At 51.9% G+C, this 22178-nt stretch overlaps 1 pseudogene across 1 annotated transcript; it reads right to left on the reverse strand.

The window, feature by feature from the left end:
* Window positions 1–14629: 14629 nt before the first annotated feature.
* LOC311220872 (olfactory receptor 14C36-like) lies at window positions 14630–15564 on the reverse strand (annotated as a pseudogene). Its single transcript has one exon. The product of its transcript is annotated as an olfactory receptor 14C36-like (transcript).
* Between the last annotated feature and the right edge of the window lie 6614 nt (window positions 15565–22178).

Here is a 22178-nt window from a genome sequence, read left to right on the forward strand (position 1 = left end):
CCTTCCAAGGTTTAAGACAAAGCTCCAAACAAAATGACAGAAGGCATGAGAAGGAAGCACAGAAAAGGTGGACTCTGGCAGCCTTCCATGCTCGAGCCCTCTGTGAGTCTGTGCTGCAACTCCATTCAACTAGTTACTCCTGTATTGTCCAAACTCTCCTGCAACTGCCAATGCTGCTATCTTGTGAGAGACAGCACAATCAGGGTGAGCCATCTGCCTACAGACATTAACAGCTGACACAGTGGAGCATCTGTCCAGGGGAACCTTGAGAAACAGCAGGATTTTGCCTACAGAAACCTCTTGACATTTTGAAGGAGAAAAGCCTAGTCCTGCAACAGAAGAACCCCACACATCAGGGCAGAATGGGACCCTGCTGAGTGAGCTGTGCCCAGGAGGAAGAGGGCCTGGGCACCATGAGGGATGCCATACGAGCAGTGGTGCCTGCTCACCAGGAACCAGGCCAGCTTCCTACAGAACTGCCTTACGAGGAACACGGCCACCAAGAAAATCTGAGTTGTCTTTCTCAGCTCGGATCTGGTGTGACATGACACGGACAAGGGTCTACAGCTAGCAGGGAAAAAGGTGTAAGTCTGGGAGTCCCTAGGGTATCCTGGTCTGGAGAGGAACAAGGACTTAGCAAGGCTGAAAGTCCCAACAAGACCAAGATATTTATACCTATGGCTATGGCTGTTGTCTCTGCCACTGAGGCCTATGAGGTGACAGCTCATCATTAGAGCACCACGGTCTCATTGCTGATATTTTGGAATTGCCTGATCCTGTGCTTTTAGGAGGCAGCACTTAAGACTGACCAGCACTGATGGACGCCAATGTCTTCAAAAGCAGTTTCCCAGGGGACCTTGCTAACTAGTTCCCCAAGCAGCCTGAAGTCTGCTCTCCCCATATCCAGGACTGAAGTTTTGGTGGCAGTTTTCTTCCTGTCACCAAAAATTTCAAACTCAACAACTTCATGGTCATTATGACCAAGATGGCCACCAATTGCCACATCTCCCACAAGACCCACTCTGTTCTCCAGGTACAGATCTAGGGGAGCACCTTTCCTAGTTGGCTCCCTTAGCACCTGAACCAAAAAGTTATCTTCAAGGTGCTTTAGGAACCTCCTGGACCTGCTTGTGTTGGCCATGTGGTAATCACAGTTGATGACTGTCAAGTTGAATTCCCCATAAGGACAAGGGCAACTGATCTTGAGGTATTTCTTAGCTCTTCAAAGAATAATTCATTGGTGTCATCATCCTGGCTGGGTGGTCTGAGTTATCAGACTCAGCTCAGATCCGGAGTGACACCACAGGGTCTGCAGCCAGCAGGGAAAGAGGTGCAGGTCTGGGAGTCCTTAGGACAGCCAGGTGTGGAGAGGAGCAAGGGCTGTGGCAAGGCTGAAAGTCCCAGCAGGACTGGGGTCTTCATGTCCATGGCTATGGCTGTTGTCTCTGCCACTGATGCCTATGAGGAGACAGCTTATCGTTAAAGCACCAGGGCCTCATTGTCTACTCAGCCCCTCCCATGAACCAGGTAGAGGTCGTACCATTCTCCTGCACTTGGCAATGCACATCCCCATCTCCTACTACCCCAGGAAGAGCCCTGAGCCATGTGTGAAGGGAAAGAATTGCCCATTCCAGGGTCCGGATCTCAAGGCTCAGCCCTTGTGCTTGGTGAAACACATCTACTTTGTCTACACGTCAGTGTCACCTTCACATTGCCTTTGTCTCCTTGTCCTCAATGCCTCCAATGTTCTGATCTTGTGAGCTCCAAGAGAGACTATGTCAGTGCTGGCCCTCGGGGGACACTTCAGGAAACTTGTATCTGATTTGGACTTCTTGAGAGATTTCTTCAATTTGCTCTCAGTGCCTGTATTTTGAGGGCTCATCACCAAAGCCCCCAGAGGGGTGATTACAGTGCTTGGGCTGGGCCTCTGCTGCTGAGCTGGGCCAGGCTCCTGGGACAGAGAGCTCCTGGCAAGAGGGCCCTGGTGCAGAGAGACAGCTCTGCCCAGGAGCAGCTCCTCTGCACAGCGCAGCAGGGCTGGGGGCTCCAATCACAGGTGGCACGTGGAGAGGAGAGAAGGAGAGAGGGGTTGGAGGCAGTTGAGAGTTGGAGGATGCTGAGAGCTGACTGGAGGAGAAATCTGCACAAAGTCAGTCTCTGGCTGCAGGGCCATGCAGCTACAGGTCCTGGAAGGGTCTCCTTCTGGGTCATGTTTCTGGGAGGGCAGTGGGCAATGCAGTAGGCTTTGAGAGCCCTGCTGGATTGCACTGCGAGGTGAGGAAGTCTGGCAGAAGCCCCTTGGAGTGCCCTAACCCAGGTGCCCCCAGTCAGCCCAGAACACCCTGCCCTTGCTGGCCGTGCCAGGCTCTCTGTCAGCTGCCCCTTAGCTCCTGCAGCCATGGAGGTGCCCCTTGGCCGTGCCCTGCTGGTGGAAGGGTGCTGCAGGGCAGTGCTGAGCACAGCCACGTGGGATGGGATCTGTGAGCACAGGCAGGGGGAAAGAAGAGGTGGGTGCAGAGCAGCAGCTCCCGGCAGGGACAGCTGCAGGCAGCAGAGAGGGGGCAGGCGGCCAGAAGGAGCTGTTGGCAGAAATGCCGTGGCAGGGGGGATTCGGGCACTTCATGGCCATGCCCTGCAGTGCAGACATCTTCCCCTGGAGCAGCCCCTCCGTGGCCTTCTCTCCCCCTGCAGCCCATGGGCTGTGGGGCAGGCATGGCCAGTACAGCAGGCAGAGCCCAGGTGAGGAGAAGCTCCCAAGCTCCTTCTGGCTTGGAGTTTCACAGAGACAAGGTGAGGATGCTTTCCAGCTGCACATGGGCTGGGGCTTCTCCACCCTCAGATGGCTCCATTTTTTTTCTCAGGGAAGGACCTGAGTGGGATGGTCCTGCAGCTCAGAGGGGTGACACAGGTCATTTGAGAACAGGACTGCTAGGCAGAGCTGCTGTGCTCAGTCTTCAGCAAGGGACAGTCCCTTTGCCTCCCGATACCCACAGGATTTCACCAAAAGTGCACAGGAACAGTCAGGGAGTTCAAGCATCCAATACCTCTGCTAAGTGTTACAGAGGCAACTGGGATAAAATCAAGCAAGCAAAATCCCTTCAGCTCTGCTCTTATTCAAATGTGTTGTCTGCAACAACACTGCAGAGCTCATGGATCTGACAAGTGGACTAAACTTGAGTTTCCCCCATGTTCTTGCTTCTCTCCTGAAACACAGCAGGAAGGACTCCTCTGGAGCCCACAGCAGCCCCTCCTCCCAGTGCCACTCTCAGCCACCACCTGCCGCAGCTCAAGCAAGAGAGCTTCCAAGAGAAACACAGTTTGAGGGTGCTCTACGGCTTGCAAAATGTTTTCCAAGGATAAATCTGTTCTAACTTTGTTTTACCTTCTCCTCTCCAACAGACAGCCATGTCCCAGGTCAGAGAATGCCCAACATAAGCTCTGTGAGCGAGTTCCTCCTCCTGCCATTCGCAGACACGCACGAGCTGCAGCTCCTGCACTTCGGGCTCTTCCTGGGCATCTACCTGGCTGCCCTCCTGGGCAACGGCCTCATCCTCACCACGGTAGCCTGCAACCACCGCCTCCACACCCCCATGTACTTCTTCCTCCTCAGCCTCGCCCTCCTCGACCTTGTATCCATCTCCACCACTGTCCCCAAAGCCATGGCCAATTCCCTTTGGGACACCAGATCCATCTCCTATGAAGGATGTGCAGCTCAAGTCTCCTTTTACTTATTCTTTTTTGATGCAAAGTATTCCCTTCTCACAATCATGGCCTATGACCGCTACGTTGCATCTGCAAGCCCCTGCACTATGGGACCCTCCTGGGCAGAAGAGCTTGTGCCCAGATGGCAACAGCTGCCTGGGGCAGTGGCTTTCTCAATGCTGTCCTGCATACTGCCAATACATTTTCACTGCCCTTCTGCCATGGCAATGCCATGGACCAGTTCTTCTGTGAAATCCCCCAGATCCTCAAGCTTTCCTGCTCAGATGCCTACCTCAGAGAAGTCTGGGCACTTCTCTTCAGTATTTATTTAGCATTTGTTTGTTTTGTTTTCATTGTGCTTTCCTATGTGCAGATCTTCAGGGCTGTGCTGAGGATGCCCTCTGAGCATGGCCGGCAGAAAGCCAAAAGGAAAACCATGAGCCTCCCTCACTTAACTGTGGTCTCCCTGTTTCTTAGTACCATCATGTTTGCCTACCTGAAACCTCTCTCCAACTCTAAATCTTGTGGTGTCTTTTCTGTACTCAGTGGTGCCTCCAGCAGTGAACCCCCTCATGTACAGCATGAGGAACAAGGTGCTCAAGGATGCAGCCGGGAAATTCTTTGAATACATGCTTCTTCAGAATCAATAATGTACCTTAAATTTCCTACATTGTTTGAGAAACTGTGAGGAAAATCTTTTGTTTTCTCTATTACTCCTTTGTTATTTCTTATTGCTATTTTCTTCATTTTTATTTATGTATTTATTTATTTATTTATTTAAGTAATCTTATTCTTAGCCTCCTACGTGTTATTTTTTTTCTTTACTTTGAGCCAATCACTTTAGGGACCTATGACTGGGCCTCTTGTACAGATATAGATAATAAAGAAGCCATGAGAACTTCATTGGTCTCCTCTGTCATCTTTTCCCCTCTCCTCTGGAGCTGGGGGAGCAGCCCCAGCATGTAGGAGGGACTCAGGGCCAAAAGACCAGTTGCCACAGGGAGGAGCAGCCTCCCTCGTGGCTGACCCTCACTGCCCGCTGGGCTCTGCCTCTCTGCTGCCTTCAGGTTGGGTCTGCTGCTTCCCTAGAGCCATGGCTGCAGCAGGATGTGGTCTTTTCACTGCTGCTCTCATTTCACTTCCGCAGTCTTCACTTGTTCCTTGCCATTTCTGTTAGCCCTTGTGTGGGTAGTTAGGGTCTGGCAGCTGGAAGATGTCGCGCTGTACGGAAAGGTGGAGCCCGTCCCTTGATGGACAGTAGCGCGTGTGGTCTGTGATGTAAGCAAGCGGAAGTGACGCTATGGGCCTCGGGTATATAATGTCATGTGACTCGACAATAAACGCCATTTGCCATCCACCACATTGGTGTCTGTGAGCCGATGGACCGAGCGGCCTGGGGTTGGTCACCGTGCCGTTCCTGAACCAGGTCGCCACTGCCCCCTGAAGGCAACACCCTTGGATCTCATGCACCTTGGTGACAGTCCTGTTGTCTCTACATTGGCAACCGTGTGGCCGTAGGCTGCAGCAGGGAATGTGCAGCCCTGTGTCAGAGCTGCCCTCCCTACTAGCGTGACAGTAAAAAAAAATGGGCTTCAGAGGGCAAACCCAGAAGCCTGCACAATTCTTCTTGTGCTGCTGTCAGGAATAGAGCCAGGGGGTTGCTCCCTGTTCTTTGTTTTCTGGGCTTGTTCCAGGGAAGTCTGACAGGGGCCAATGGCTGGTCCCCTTATGGTGGCACTTCCCAATTAGACAACAACTGGTCTTGAGCTCACCTGCATGGCACTGTGCTCCCTGCAGTGGGGCTGATGGATGATGCCTGCAAGGAGAGGAATATGGAGCTTCCAGGAGATTTCAGGGGAACCCAAGGACAACGTGCTCTGCGGGTAGTGATTAGAACTGCATCTAATGAATGACCACGGAAGGAAGAGTCCGGTAAAGTTGAATCTGAGGAGTCCAAGGGCTAAGGAGGGCTCTGCAATGCCAGGACAGGTGGTGAGGAGCCAGTAGGCAAAGTCCCATAAGACTGCAGAGTAATTGAGAATAGTCCCTTTGAAGCTTTGTGGGTGAGGTATGGTGTAGCACTTGCCTGCCCTTTGTGACCTTAGAGAAAACCCATGATGCTGCAAGTACTGCCTTGTGCTGCTGAGACACCAGGGCAGAGGGAAAGGGGCTTAGCAGAGATCCCCGTGGAGTTGGGTCTGCTGCCCACCCTGAGCAGCAAGGGCAGGGGGGAGTCCCCCTGGGTATTCCATGGTAGCACACCCCCTGGCTCTGCACAGCAGCACTGCCAGCTGGGGACCCTGTGGGGTGCATGGGGAGGGAAGCAGACATGACTGGCCAGGTCAGCATGGACACACTGCACTGGGCAAGGCTCTCTGGGAGCAGGGATAGCCCTGGGGAAGACCAACACAACATTTCTGGGCATACCCAGAGGCATAAAGGAGAAAGCTTTTTCTGCAGGCCCTGATCGGGGCAGGGTGCACTATGCCTGGGCCAGGTCTTTTGTGCTGGCCTGGGGAGTGTGGCTGACCCTGCGGGGCACAGGCACTCTGTGCTGGGGATCTCCCAGGCAAGAGAGCAGGGCTCCTGCAGCTTCATGGACCTCCATCTCCTGAGCCTTGGCTGACCCCAGCCCGGGGGCTGCTGGGGAGGCCCAGAGCCACCTTTGTCGCAGCAGCTGTGGTGCCTTGCGAGGGGCTGGGGCTGTGGTGGCTGTGCCCAGAGCCCTGCAGCAGCCTGTGGAGGGCACTGTCCTGGGCTGCTGGGCTGGGCTGGGCTGGGGAGAGGGCAGGGAGCTGGGGAGAGGTGTGCGGGGGCTAGTCTGGTCTGGGCAGCGCCTGGCAGAGGGTAACAGCAGCGTCAGGGAGCGGTGGCAGCATGCAGGAGAGGGCTCCCAGAAGGGCTTGGTGCTGCAGAGCCAGGGCTGCGCGAATGGAGCCCAGAGCTGCAGGGGCAGGGGAGAGGAGGCTGCTCTGGGCCCTTGTTGGCCTGGGCAGAGCAGGAAGGGGGCCCAGGGCATTCGTCCCCTCACCGCAGCCTTCCAGGACCTGCAAGGTGGTCATGGAGTGTCCAGGGCCAGGCTCTGCACTGTGGCCACGAGCCCTGCCTGCCCTCCTCCTGCCATGCTCTGTGCGCTGACTGCAGCAGAGGGGACCCCCAGCCAGCCCCTGCATGGGGCTCTGCCACCCACCTCGCCCCGGCCCTCTCCAGTGCTCTCCTTGCTGCTCTCTGATGCAATCCAAAACCTCCCAGTGCATGCCGGCCAGCACATCTGCTGAAGGCCAGCGCTGACTGCTGCAGGAGCAGGGAGCTCAGCATGGCCCTTGCAGCCCCCTGCCCTAGGCCTGCTTCTCCCCTTGCCCTCACCGCTGGCCTTGTCTCTGATGTCAGGAGCGCTCTTGGCATGCACTTCCTGGCCTCCCCTCACCTGTACACAGCTGCTGCCCACTCAGGCTTCTGGCACAAACGTGTCTTCATAAGCAACACCACCCCTTGGGCTGCTTCTCCTGGCCTCCCTCACCACAGTGCCTTGACTCCTTGTCTCTGCTGGGCCCCACCATCCACACCCAAATGTGTCCCTTGGCTGGCAGCTCCCTCCCCCTGTCTCATGTGATGATAGAGCCATAGGACATACTGCCTTTAGGTGTTGTAGTGTTTGTAAACCCACATTGGTGATGGCACAAAAAGTCAGTTCCTTCACCAGTGGTCTACATCCTTCTTCATGTTAAGCCACAATTGAATGTCCTTCACTATTTTTAGAGTGTTTTCTTTATTTCACAGCTGAAGTGGATTAGGTCTCCTTGATTAGTATGATTAGTCTGATTAGTTGATTAGTCTTCTGCCACTCCAGCACAATACCTGTGTTTACTTTACTGTGTGCATTGACCTGATGGGTCATTTCACATTTTTTTCTTTCATACCCATAATTTGAAGGGGATGATTACCCAAAGTGGGGCAAGCTGATGGGTTCTGTCTCAGCCATTTGAAGTGTCCCGTTCTTGAGTCTTGCAGCCTGAATTTGCCACAGATGACCCAGGATGGTAAATGGATGTTTAGCTGTCTACTAAGAACAAAAGAGAGTATCTTGGGTTCCCAATGGCCATTTCCACTTTGGGTTAATCCCAAGAACCCAGTGGATGGGGGTGTTCTTTCTGAAGGAGTTTCCTGTGCTGGCCTGGGCTGCAGTTACAGGGACAAAGACCACTGCTGGCAGTGGAGGTGACCTGGTATCTCCACCTGGCTCCATCTGAATCCTTCAAAGGGATCTGGTGTCTTGCATGTCCTCGTTGCTTATGTTCAGAATGCAAAGCTCTGCCTGAATACCCAGTAATTTTTTTAATACTTAAGTAATAGAGTAACTACTCATGACTTCGAATGGTTCAATCCTTTCCATAAAACATCACACACAAAGTGCAATTACTATTATGAAGAAATGTAATTTTCAGGATGTATATTCATCACAGGAGAAGAAATTCTGATGCTCACCTGTACTTGCTTTGCCATCGCTTTGTCTGTTATAGTATGCTCTCTCATCTTTCAGGTACATCCATGTCTTGATTAAACAGACTCTGTTTAATGTCCCCATTCAAGCTGCTGGTCTGGACCTATGCACTTCCCATGGTTCTGCTGGTTTGCCCTCCCTTTACTCTTTGATCTTTCAGACTGCTCTCACAGACATAGTTGCTGCTTTGAGTTTCAGTGAGTTCAAGTTCACCCATTTATCAGCAGTTTGTCTAATTGTTTTCTTAAGAAGAATCTCATCATTTCTCATTGAATTCATATGATATGGGCTAATACTAACACTATTATTTATAATTTACTATCTATCAGTGTAAAATACTTCTTGTACAGTCACTCTTTTGGGAAGGTAAACCTCACAGGAGGCATACAAGATGAGGAGCTTGCTCTGCTTTTTTTTTGGAAAATTGATGCATGATTTCATGTTCTTTGGCTGGATATAGGAAAACCCTTCTGCACCTGTGTGCAGCCAAGTCTCTTAGTAAAGAAGGTAGGAGCTGTTGCAAAGGAGCAGTAACATCCAGCTGAAGACTTTGGTACAGAAGTCTATTGTAAGGAAAAGAGAAGTGGCCAATGGGAGACATGGCAAGACTGTGGTGATGAGGAGCAAGGTTGTCTATGCTGTGTCAGACCTCAAGTGTCTGCTTTTCCTCCCCATGCAAGTCTCCGAAGGAGACACCCTGGATCAATATCAATTAGAGAATAAAGCTCCATAGCAAAATTCAACTAAACACATTAAGATGAGAAATTTTTTATTAGGTGCTTTTTGAAATCTTCCTCCTTAACTACAACAGGAAAGCTCTCCAATTAGCTGTACAAGTCTTGAAGTCTTCAACAAAACTGTAGAGAACATGGTAGGAGTTTCTTCATTTTAATGAGTTCCTTGGTGTATTTTGGTGCTGAGTCTATGAAGCTCAGGTACTGAGAGGAGAATGATGCAATTGCTTGAGAAAGTATAGTCAGAAGAAAAAGTTGATGTGATTTTGAGTATTAATGGGCCCCACTGAGGGCTGTTACTAAGACAGCCTCCCCAGGGACTTGTTAGAGCAGATAACTGGAGGCCATGATTACCGATAGGCAAAGACACTGTGCTGAGAAAAGTCTTGGTTTGCTTTGATGAAGCAGAAGGGCCAAGGCCTGCCACCAGCTACTGAAGGGGAGATCCTGTAGCCCATGTCTGGCTCAGGGCTTTTCCTGGGGATCTGTGGGATGTGGTGGGTACTGTGATGCCATGAGAAGAACAATGGTAAGACACCTCCCAGCCTTTGCACAGGGTTGAAAGGAAGCAATGAGGCCCCATCACAACAAGTATAACATAACACCTCATAAGCTCTAGCCAAAGGGACAAAAATGTCAGGGATGTTGGGGCCTTCAATTCTTGCCACCACCATCCGCCTTCTCCTCTGCAGGCCTTTCTATGCTGTTCCACACTTTGTCATATTTCCTTGAAGTCTGCAGATACCCATCTCTGTTCACCACCTTGATTTCATCCCGGCATTTACATCATTTCACCAATGTCTCGTCAACCCTCACCAGCTGTTCCTTGAAACACAAAGCTATGGTCTGATCACTCTTTGGGTGACATCTGGCACCACAGCATGACATTTTACGGGACATTTCTTCCTCCTCGTAGCCAGTGCCAACCTTCCAAGGTGCACTTTGTGGCAGTTTTTTCTCTCCTGCTCTTTCCTACAACCAAAGGAAGCCTCATCAGGGTGGAATCCCCTCCTAAAGTAGGTATCCCAACCCACCAACCTTCTTTCAGCATGTCAGCCAACCAGACAGAAGTCACCTCACCAAGCATCTTCCAAGAAATGAAGCTGTTGCTGGCCTTGCAGCTTCTTGTGTAGACATAACCAAGCCTTACGCCTCCTGCTGTCCAGTCATGGACTCAAGCAGAAGGGACAGGACAACGCATATCCTGGCCTTCTTTCTGTCTGGGTCCTCCTGGGTATGTAGGCAGAGGGGATCCCACAGTCAGCATGCCAACCAGGTGCCTTCTGCTGGCCTAGAAGGGCCACTGGCAGATGTCAGCCCAAAAGTACAGATCCAAGATCTAAGTCAAGGGTGAACTGTCAGCTACTTCAGGCAGAAGTGACCTCAGAGTCCCTTTCCATGACACATTCCTGCTGCTGCCCTATCAACTGCAGGGACAGAAGTGACCTCACAGTCACTGCCACAGTCACATTCCTCCTGCTAGGGCAAGAGATCCTGAGGCAGAGCTGAGCTCATCAGAGCATTCCCACCCATCTCCTCCTTGTGAGCTGATCAGATCCATGGCACATTCATCTTTGAATGCCATGTGACTGCACAGCAACATCACGGTTCCTGCCCTGACCCAAGGAGCCAGGCACCTAAAGCTAAGGTTTGGGAGAGGGGTTGAAGGTGAGGAAGTTAATGCACAGGAATGAGGGCTTTGGGTGTTAGGTGTTCATGTATGGGATTAGGACTAGAGCTCACCTTTCTGGGTTAAAGATTAAGCAAAGGTTTAGTGGGAGGGTTTGTTGTTCTGCTTGTGGTGTCAGGTCTGTGTTTTTTTGGGTATGGGCAAGTATTTTGGTTTAGGGTTTTGTTTAAGGCTGTCAGGAAATTGTGTAGGGTTAAGAAGAGCGTTTTACTGCTAATATTAAGGGCAGGGATCAGGGTGATCAAGAGAGTAAAGGTAAGGACAAGGGTCTATTGGCTGAGTTTGGGCTTCAGGGGATACTTTGAGGTCAGGCATTAGAGCAGTGGTTTCCTGTCATGGTGTGGAGTAGCATTTAGGTTTAGGAAGTAATGTCACTGCTAAAAATAGGGGAAGGGCTTTATGTGACTGTTTTTAGTTAGTGTTACAGCAGAAACACTACCTGAACCTTCTAACATCTCTGAAACCATTAATTTTTACTGGCCAAGCTCCTCTTCCCTCTCCCATATCTCCCATCTCTCCTGGCCAGGCTTTCCCTGACTTCCCCATATCAGTCATCTCCTTAGGGGCAGTTTTCTGATGGTTTTCATGATCTCAGAGTCTCTGTCTCACCTCTGTTGGCTACTCCATTCCTGAGATAGACACAGCACCTAAGCCAGGATGGAAAAGGACACAAAGGTCTGTAGGAGCATCCTGCACAATGTGCCCAGCATCTCTGCACTACACTGAAATGGTGCTTCCTGCCTACAACTTTTGGATCTAGAATGGCTGCTATGGATCCAGGGTAACTTTTCCCAGGCCCTCATACATGCTTCGGTTTGTTACGGGCATCTTGGAGGCAGTGGCAGTTTCTTTATAGAAAACTGAAAGCAGTCCTGAAGGATGACCTTAGGCAAAAGCTGAAACCTTGGACATGAAAACCCGTATCAAAGACCTCTTCCTCTATGGTGTTTATCAGGTACTTGGGAAGAGAGGATCTCACAAACTACATGCAAAGCAGGTTCCTTCTGCTTGCCTTTCAGGTGCATTTGCAGATGTGAGCCTAAAGGCACAGATCCCAGCCAGGAGTCAAGGGATGACCTGTTGGCTACTTCAGAAAGAGCTCAACTTACAGCTGTTTAACAGCCATTCACTTCCTGCTGGACTTTGAGTTTCCGAGGCACCACTGACCTCATAATACCACACCTACATAACACCTCCTTTTTGTCGCAGGACCTGCCCAGGTAGAAGTGAACTGGTTGTGATCCTTCCAACCCATGGCACTGCTGCTGGGCTCCCAGCCTCTCTAATGCATGGGAGCTAGTTCCGTGCCAGTCCTGGGAGGTGCCAGGGCAGGAAGGACCTTGCAGGAAATGTTCTAGTCCTGTGCCTATTGGTGGTATCTCAGCTCCTTGCTCACAGAGAAGATCACGCTCACATCCAGAAGCCATGTGCCTGAATCTGGCCCAGAAGACACTCAGGGGAAGTGCCCTCCCAGCCCCAGCCCAAGCCCCAGCTGGCGGTGCTGCTCTGCAGAGCAAGGGGTTGTGGTGCCCAGGGCTCGGAGGCACTCTGCAGGGCCGTGTTGGGCAGGCTGGGAGGCAGACCCAGCTCATGGGGTCACTGCCATTGCCCCAGGGCTGCAAGGCATCACTCACCAGACTCTTCTGCTGGGGCTGCTGTGTGCCCTGGAGCTGCAGAGCTCTCTTCAGCCCACTCACACCAGATTGAGCACTTGAGCTCTGGTCAGTCCACCTTGGACAGGCTCACGTTCTGTGGGCTCCATTCACTGTTGTCCTCTGGGCTCACACAGCCCTGACAGAGGAATCCATTGAGTGATTTCTTGCAGCCCTGGGGCAATGGCAGTGACATTTCCTTGTTTCTCACAGCCTTCTCACAAGTCTTTCTCCTGGCCCTCCCCACTGGCCAGCAGTGCCTCTCAGGTGGCACCCAGTGACCCTTCAGTGGGCCTTTGGGCTTCCTCAATTGTCCTGCTGCTTATTAGCACCTTCCTGGCTCCTTCCTGAGCTCAGAGGGAGCCTTCTTGTCCATCAGGGGCCCTGTACTGGCTCTGGCTGGGACGGAGTTACTCTCTGCAGAGCAGCCGCTATGGTGCTGTGTATTTTATAAGTGATCAGAGAAGTGTTGGTCACCCACAGCTGTGGCTGCTCTTCCTGAGCAGTGCTTGCACAGCATCAAGGCTTTCTGTGGTTTACAGTTTGTGAGTTTTACTTACTTTTGCTATTCTGCCTCCAATTCTTCTAGAAGAAGAGAAAGCAGGTGGCCAATACTTGTTTATCTGTTGGATATGTTGAGCAAGGAGGTGTCCATGGTGCCAGGAAATGGAGGTCCATGAAACTGCAGGAGCCCTGCTCTCTTGCCTGGGAGATCCCCAGCACAGAGTGCCTGTGCCCCGCAGGGCCAGCCCCGCTCCCCAGGCCAGCACAAAAGACCTGGCCAAGGCACAGAGCAGCCTGCCCCAAGCAGATGCCTGCACAAAGAGCTTGTCCTTTCTCCTTTACTCATCAGTACAGGCCCAGAAATGCTGCCCTGCTCTTCCCCAGGGCCATCCCTGCTCTCAGAGAGCCTTTCCCAGGGCACTGTGTCTGTGCTGGCCTGGTTGGCCATTGTTTCTTCCTTCCCCATGTTCCCCTCAGGGCCCCGTGCTGGCAGTGCTGCTGTGCAGAGCCAGAGGGATATGGTGCCCTGGGACCCCCAGAGGACTCCCCCCTGCCTGTGCTGCTCAGGGTGGGGAGCAGACTCAACTCTGTGGGGATCTCTGCTGCTGAGCCCCTTTCCATCTGCCGTATGGCTCAGCAGCACAGGGCAGTGCTGGGCAGGGCCATGGGGTGTCTCTAAGGGCACAAAGGGCAGGTGAGTGCTGCACCAGACTTCACCCACGGAGCTTCAAAATGGTTATCCTCAATTACTCTGCAGTCTTATGGGCCTTTGCCTGCTGGCTCTTCACCACCTCTTCTGGCATTGCAGAGCCCTCCGTTAGCCTATGGACTCCTCAGATTTGCCTTTTCCTTTAACAGACCTTTTTTTGGATGATCACTCATTTTATGATGTTCTAATCACTTCCCACTGAGCACATTGTCCCTGCAGATCCCCTGACATCTCCTGGCAGCTCCATATTCCTCTCCAGGCTGGCATTGGCCATCTGCCCCACTTCAAGGGACAGTGTTGTCTATTTGGGCATGTGCTGCCACAAAGGGAGTTCTTGGCCCAGTGCTTGGTTCCTTAGGGACCACCCTGGGACTTTCAGCCTGTGTCCTTCACTCCATGATGAACCCCAGAATACAGAAGAGCAGGGAACAACCCCTTGGCTCTATTCCTGATACAATATTTGGAAGAGGTGTCCAGGGTTCTGGGTTTGCCCTGAGCAGCCCCTTTTGTTACTGTGGTGCTAGCAGGTAGGCCAGCTATGACACAGGGCTGCACATTGCCTGCTGCTGCCTGCAGCCACAGGGATCACAGAATCACAGAATCACAGAATTTCTAGGTTGGAAGAGACCTCAAGATCATCGAGTCCAACCTCTACCTGACGCTAACAATCCACACTAAACCATATCCCTAAGCTCTATGTCACTGTAGAGACATCAGGACTGTCACCAAGCCATATGAGACCTCAAGACTAAGATACAAGAGCACAGGAGAGCCAAAAGAGAGCAGCAGTGAAAAGGCCATGTCCTGCTGCTGGCCATGGCCATGGCTCCAGGGAAGCAGCAGGGGCCCTGAGCCCCTCCTGCTTGCTGGGGCTGCACCTCCAGCTGCAGAGGAGATGGGAGAGCAGCTGAGACCAATGTAGCCCTGATGGCTTCTTTATTGTCTTTATGTACATGGTAAGCCCGCTTCTTTAGGTAAATTTGATGACTGGGTCATTGTAAATCAAAAAAATATCACATTACAGGTTAAGGATAACATTATTTAAATCAAAACAACTTGGAGAAAATATTTATAGAGAAATATAATAACAAAAAATTCTCCTCACGGTGTCTGAAATAATCAGGGAACTCAAAGTCATTATTGATTCCGAAGAAGCATGTATCCATAGAGTTTCCTCACTGCATCCTTGAGCTCCTGATTCCTCATGCTGTAGATGAGGGGGTTCACTGATGAAGGAACAACTGAGTAGAGAACTGCCACAATAAGATCCATTGATGGGGAGGAGATGGAAGGGGGCTTCAGGTAGGCAAATATGCCAGTGCTGATAAACAGGAAGACCACAGCCAGGTGAGGGAGGAATGTGGAAAAGGCTTTGTGCTGGCCCAACTCAGAGGGGATCCTGAACACGGTCCTGAAGATCTGAATATAGGAGAAAACAATGAAAACAAAACAACCGAAGGCTAAAGAAACACTACACACAAGTGCCACAACTTCCCTGAGGTAGGCATCTGAGCAGGAGAGCTTGAGGATCTGGGGGCTTTCACAGAAGAACTGGTCCACAGCATTGCCTTGGCAGAGGGGCAGGGAAAATGTACTGGCCGCGTGCAGGATAGCATTGAGAAAGCCACTGCCCCAGGCAGCTGTTGCCATCTGGGCACAAGCTCTGCTGCCCAGGAGGGTCCCATAGTGCAGGGGTTTGCAGATGGCAACGTAGCGGTCATAGGCCATGACGGTGAGAAGGGAATACTCTGCTCCAACCAAGAAAGCAACGAAAAAGAGTTGGGCAGCACTCCTTCATAGGAGATGGCCCTGGTGTCCCAGAGGGAATTGGCCATGGCTTTGGGGACAGTGGTGGAGATGCAGCCCAGGTCAAGGAGGGCGAGGTTGAGGAGGAAGAAGTACATGGGGGTGTGGAGGTGGTGGTCGCAGGCTACTGTGGTGAGAATGAGGCCATTGCCCAGGAGGGCAGCCAGGTAGATGCCCAGGAAGAGCCCGAAGTGCAGGAGCTGCAGCTCACACTTGTCTGAGAATGGCAGGAGGAGGAACTCGGTGATGGAGCTGCTGTTGGGCATTTGCTGCCTTTGGTCAAGGAGACTGTGAAATGAGAAACAAAAAAATATATAAAGAAAGAGAGTGTTAAGTGTAAGGTCTCTGAACAAAATTCAGTTAATTCCCAATTAAAGCCTTACATTCCCTTTTCCCAAGAGGATCTTTGTCTATCTCCCTGTCTGGAGCCCTGCTTTGTGCTGGCTGAGTGTCCTGTACACAGCCCCCAGTGGGCCACTTCTGCTCCACTGCAGTGGTAAATGTCATTGCTGTGGGGGAAAACCTCAGCCAGAGGTCACATCCAAGAGGGCTGTTCTGTCCATCCCCTCATGCCCAGAGGCTGGGTGCTTGCAGAACTTTCAGCTGAGGGATGGCTGCACTCAGAGGTTGTGCTGAAAAATCACCTGGGCTGTGCTGGGAGGAGAGGGTACCAGCTCCAAGCGGAGATGGAAATGCCTCCCTTTTAGCACAGCTGTGCAGAATTCAATGACAAGTACATGGCAAGGGTGCTGATTCACAAGGGCAGATCAAGGGATCTCAGGTATAACAAAGTCTCTAATGTATGCTCTGCAGCAGCTCCCTCTCACTGCCTGCCCATGTCCCTGCTGCCTGCAGCTGTCCCTGCCAGCCCCTCTTTCTCTGTCCCCACGTCTCCTCCCATTCATGCTCACAGACCCCATCCCACCCGCTGGGTGCCCAGCTCTGCCCTGCAGACACCTCCCGGGGATGGAGACAGCTCTGGGGACATCTCCCTGTCTGCAGGTCCTAAAAGAACAGCTCAGAAAAGCTCTGGTGCAGTCTATAAGCAGAGAGAAGGGAAGGGGTATTCTCAGGTTCGTCACTAACCTGTTTATGTCTCAATGTTCAAAGCAATAGGACGCTCAGTCACCTGTGCAAATCCAACCACATTGTTAACATAGAGCCTGCTCAAAAATCAGAGCAGGAAAATGTATGCAGAGACTGCAGAAAGTGCCTTCTCTTTGCAGGCATCCCCTGCCCTGCCCTTCCCCTGCCCAAGCCCTGGCAGGCAGCAGAGGCCCTGCCCCAGCACACAGCCTTTGGGACACAGCAGGGACCCTGTTCTGCAGCACAGCCCTGGGCACCCCTGCAGCTGCTCTGCAGCACCTTCTTCTCCACACCGCACAAGCCACGAGAGACATCCTGGCAGCTCCTGGCCAGGCAGAGATGTCCTGGATCCAGGAGCCCCTTCCAGGAACCTCCCCTGCACTGTCCTGCATCCAGAGACTTACCATGGACAGAGCTGTGAAGGTTTCTCCTGCACTGAGCTCTCCTCTGCCCACACCCTCCAGGCTGCCTGGAATCCCTTTCTGCCTGGGTGCCTGCAGGCAGTGCCCCCAGCCCTGCTGTGCTGTGCAGAGGAGCTGCTCCTGGGCAGAGCTGTCTCTCTGCACCAGGGCCCTCTTGCCAGGAGCTCTCTCTGGCCCAGCTCAGCAGCAGAGGCCCAGCCCAAGGCAGTGTTGTCATCCCTCTGGGGACTTTGGTGATGATCCCACAGATCTCAGGCACTGAGAGCAAATTGAAGAAATCTCTCAAGAAGTCCAAATCAGATACAAGTTTCCTGCAGTGTCCCCCTGAGGGCCAGCACTGACACAGCCTCCCTTGGAGCTTGTTAGAGCAGAACACTAGAGGCATTGAGGACAAGGAGACAAAGGCAATGTGACGGTGACACTGATGTGTAGGAAAACTGGATGTGTTTCACTAAGCACTAGGGCCAGGCCTTGATCCCAAGCCCCTGGGAAGGGAGATCCTTTCCTTTCACACATTGCTTAGGGCTCTTCCTTCAGTAGCCATAGATGGGGATTTCTTTCTCTTCTTGTCCAGCCTCAACATCTTGAAGTCAACTTTGTGGCATTATTTCTGTCTCATGCTGTTTTCCCCTACAGAGGAAAGCTACATCGTCTCCAAAACCACCCTCCAGGCAGTCTCGGGCTACTTTTGGTCTGCTTAGATGCTCCATGCCACTGGGCCAGAGAAACCCAGGTGTCTCAGCCTCTCTACACAGGGCAGGTGGTTTAGGCCCTGGACCCCTCCTTGGCACAACCTCTCTGGGCACTATCCTGTGCCCTTGAAAATGAGGATCTGCACACTAGGGCACCCATGTGCAGGTGGTGTCACACCATATTGGAGGTGAGTCTGATAACTCAGATTTTCTCGGTGGCCATGCTCCTCATAAGGCAGTTCTGTAGGAAGCTGTCCTGGTTCCTGGTGAGCAAGTACCACTGCTCGTATGGCATCCCTCGTGGTGCCCAGGCCCTCCTCCTCCTGGGCTGTCCTGGTTTCAGTTAGCACAGAATTAATTTTCTTCCTAGTAGCTGGTGGAATGCTGTGTTTTGGCTTAGAATGAGAAGAGTGCTGATAACACCCCGATGCTTTAATTGTTGCAGAGCAGTGCTTATACTAAGCCAAGGACATCTCAGCCTTTGCTCTGTCCTGCCAACGGGCAGGCTGGGGGGTGCAGTAAGAGCTGGGAGGGGACAGACCCAGGACAGGTGACCCAAACTAGCCAAAGGGGTATTCCATACCATCTGACGTCATGCTAAACAATATATAGGGGTGGCTAGCCGGGGGGAGGGGGCCGGACTGCTCGGGGTTAGGCTGGGCATCGGTCAGCGGGTGGTGAGCAATTGCATTGTGCATCACTTGTTTGTACATACTATTATTACTTTCGTATTATCCCCATTGTATCATCATTATTATTATTGTTATTATTATTTTTGTTATTTTTTTTCCTGTCTTATTAAACTGTCTTTATCTCAACTCACGGGCTTCACTTTCCATTTCTCTCCCCCGTCCCAGAGAGGGAGGGGGGAGGGTGAGCGAACGGCTGCGTGGTGTTTAGCTGCCGGTCGGGTTAAACCACGACAGTCTTTTTGGCGCCCAACGTGGGGCTCGAACCCACGACCCTGAGATTAAGAGTCTCATGCTCTACCGACTGAGCTAGCCGGGCCCTAAAAACTGGAGTAGCGGCCGGAGCTGGAACTGGAGCGACTGCAGGAACTGGGACTGGAGCAGCTGCAGGAGCTGGAGCTGGAGCGACTGCAGGAGCTGGGACTGGAGCGGCTGCAGGAGCTGGGACTGGAGCGGCTGCAGAATCCACCGTAGGGGTCACAGTGGCCGTTGGATCTGTCACAGGGCCTCCGGGAAAGTTGAGGGAGAAGGCAGAGTGACCCAGGAGGATACAGGGGTGGCTAGCCGGAGATGTGCGAAAAGATTTTGGTCGCTGTATAGGTGAGCAGCTTGTCACCTGGCTGCTCCGGTGCTGGGACTCTGGAGCCAATTGTGTGGAATTAGACGGCAGGGAAGCCAAGCGGCTGGGATCCCTTGCTCGAGACGCCGGCATTGACAAAGCAATTGCAGATGGAGCACGACCCACCAGCCTCTGGAGGCGTCTCCTCTCAGCTGTGAGGGAAAGGTATCCCTTCAAGGAAGATATTTTATGTCTACCAGGCAAGTGGACCACTATGGAGAAGGGAATCCAGTACCTGAGGGAATTAGCCGTACGGGAAGTGATTTATGAGGATCCAGACCTCAAACAAACATCCACAGATCCAGATGAAGTCAAGTGTACACGACCCATGTGGCGGAAGTTTGTACGGAGTGCACCATCATCATATGCCAGCTCATTGGCAATAATGGCCTGGAAAGAGGATGAGGAACCCACAGTGGGTGAAGCGGCTAAACAACTCCGGCAGTACGAAGAAAGTCTCTCCTCTTCCTTACAGGCCTGCGTCTCAGCTGTGGAGAAACTTTCTGAAAAGGTTCACCAACTTGAAGAGAATCTATTGTCCTCCCCACCTGAACCAACCAGTGCCCACCGACCAAAGGAGAACACTTGGGAGAAACTTTCTGAAAAGGTTCACCAACTTGAAGAGAGATTATTCTCCTTCGCACCTGTACAAAGCAGTGTCTCAGCTGTCAGGGGTAGGCGTTCACCCACACAAGGAAGACGATATGGTGGGTACTCACCCCGTGCCACCCTGTGGTTTTACTTACGAGACCATGGAGAGAACATGAGAAAGTGGGATGGAAAATCTACCGCGACCCTAGAGGCACGGGTACGTGAGTTGCAAAAGAAAACAATCAGGAAAAAGGGATTCTCCGAAAAGTTTGCTGCTCCAACTTCCAGCAGACAGTCCTTCAAACACAGAAACGAGGAAGATTCTGACCAGGATTAGGGGGGCCCTGCCTCCAGCCAGGGGGAGGAAAGGGACAATCGAGTTTATTGGACTGTGTGGATTCGATGGCCTGGCACATCACGCGCACAGAAGTATAAGGCTTTAGTAGACACCGGTGCACAATGTACTATAATGCCATCGAGCTATAAAGGACCAGAGCCCATCTATATTTGTGGAGTGACAGGGGGATCTCAGCAGTTGACTGTATTGGAGGCTGAAGTGAGTCTGACTGGGAATGAGTGGGAAAAGCACCGCATTGTGACTGGTCCGGATGCTCCATGTATCCTTGGCATAGACTATCTTAGAAGAGGATACTGCAAGGACCCAAAAGGGTTCCGGTGGGCTTTTGGTATTGCTGCCTTAGAGACAGAGGGCATTAAACAATTATCTACCTTGCCTGGTCTCTCAGAGGACCCCTCTGTTGTGGGGTTGCTGAGGGTCGAAGAACAGCAAGTGCCAATTGCTACCACAACTGTGCACCGGCGGCAATATCGCACCAACCGAGACTCCCTGATTCCCATCCATAAGCTAATTCGTCAATTGGAGAGCCAAGGAGTGATCAGCAAGACTCATTCACCTTTCAATAGTCCCATATGGCCAGTGCGAAAGTCTAATGGCGAGTGGAGACTAACAGTGGACTATCGCGGCTTGAACGAAGTCACGCCACCACTGAGTGCTGCAGTGCCGGACATGCTGGAACTTCAGTATGAACTTGAATCGAAGGCAGCCAAGTGGTACGCCACAATTGATATCGCTAATGCATTTTTCTCCATCCCTCTAGCAGCAGAGTGCAGGCCACAATTTGCCTTCACTTGGAGGGGAGTCCAATATACTTGGAATAGGCTGCCCCAGGGGTGGAAACACAGCCCTACCATTTGCCATGGGCTGATCCAGTCTGCACTAGAGCAGGGGGAAGCTCCTGAACACCTGCAGTACATCGATGACATTATTGTGTGGGGTGACACAGCAGAGGAAGTTTTCGAGAAAGGGAAGAAAATAGTCCAAATCCTTCTGAAAGCCGGTTTTGCCATAAAACAAAATAAAGTCAAAGGACCTGCACGGGAGATCCAGTTTTTAGGAATAAAATGGCAAGATGGACGTCGTCAAATCCCAATGGATGTGATCAACAAAATAACAGCTATGTCTCCACCAACTAACAAAAAAGAAACACAGACTTTCCTAGGTGTTGTGGGGTTTTGGAGAATGCACATCCCAAATTACAGTCTGATTGTAAACCCACTCTACCAAGTAACTCGCAAGAAGAATGAGTTTGAATGGGGCCCTGAACAACGACAAGCCTTTGAACAAATCAAGCAGGAAATAGTCCATGCAGTAGCCCTTGGGCCAGTTCGAACAGGACCAGATGTAAAGAATGTGCTCTACACTGCAGCCGGGGAGAACGGCCCCACCTGGAGCCTCTGGCAGAAAGAACCTGGGGAAACTCGAGGTCGGCCTCTGGGGTTTTGGAGTCGGGGATACAGAGGATCTGAGGCCCGCTATACTCCAACTGAAAAGGAGATATTGGCAGCATATGAAGGAGTTCGATCTGCTTCGGAGGTGGTCGGTACTGAAGCGCAGCTCCTCCTAGCACCCCGATTGCCGGTACTAGGCTGGATGTTCAAGGGAAGGGTCCCCTCTACGCATCATGCAACTGATGCTACATGGAGCAAGTGGGTTGCACTGATTACTCAGCGGGCTCGAATAGGAAACCCCAGTCGCCCAGGAATATTGGAAGTGATCATGGACTGGCCAGAAGGCAAATACTTTGGGATATCATCAGAGGAGGAGGTGGGTCGTGCTGAAGAAGCCCCACTGTACAACCAGTTGCCAGAGAATGAAAAGAAATATGCCCTGTTCACTGATGGGTCCTGTCGTATTGTGGGGAAGCATCGGAGATGGAAGGCTGCTGTATGGAGTCCTACGCGACGAGTTGCAGAAGCTGCTGAGGGAGAAGGTGAATCGAGTCAGTTTGCAGAAGTGAAAGCCATTCAGCTGGCTTTAGACATTGCTGAACGAGAAAAATGGCCAGTTCTCTATCTCTACACCGATTCATGGATGGTAGCAAATGCCCTGTGGGGATGGTTACAGCAATGGAAGCAAAACAACTGGCAGCGTAGGGGCAAACCTATCTGGGCTGCTGCATTGTGGCAAGATATTGCTGCTCGGGTAGAGAACCTGGCTGTGAAAGTACGCCACGTAGATGCTCATGTGCCCAAGAATCGGGCTACTGAAGAACATCAAAACAACCAGCAGGTGGATCAGGCTGCTAAGATTGAAGTAGCTCAGGTGGACCTGGATTGGCAGCATAAAGGTGAATTATTTATAGCCCGATGGGCCCATGACACCTCAGGCCATCAAGGTAGAGATGCAACATACAGATGGGCTCGTGATCGAGGGGTGGACTTGACCATGGACGCTATAGCACAGGTTATTCATGACTGTGA

This window comes from Netta rufina, assembly GCF_964035555.1.
Source record: "Netta rufina genome assembly, chromosome: W".
Lineage (NCBI taxonomy): Eukaryota > Metazoa > Chordata > Aves > Anseriformes > Anatidae > Netta > Netta rufina.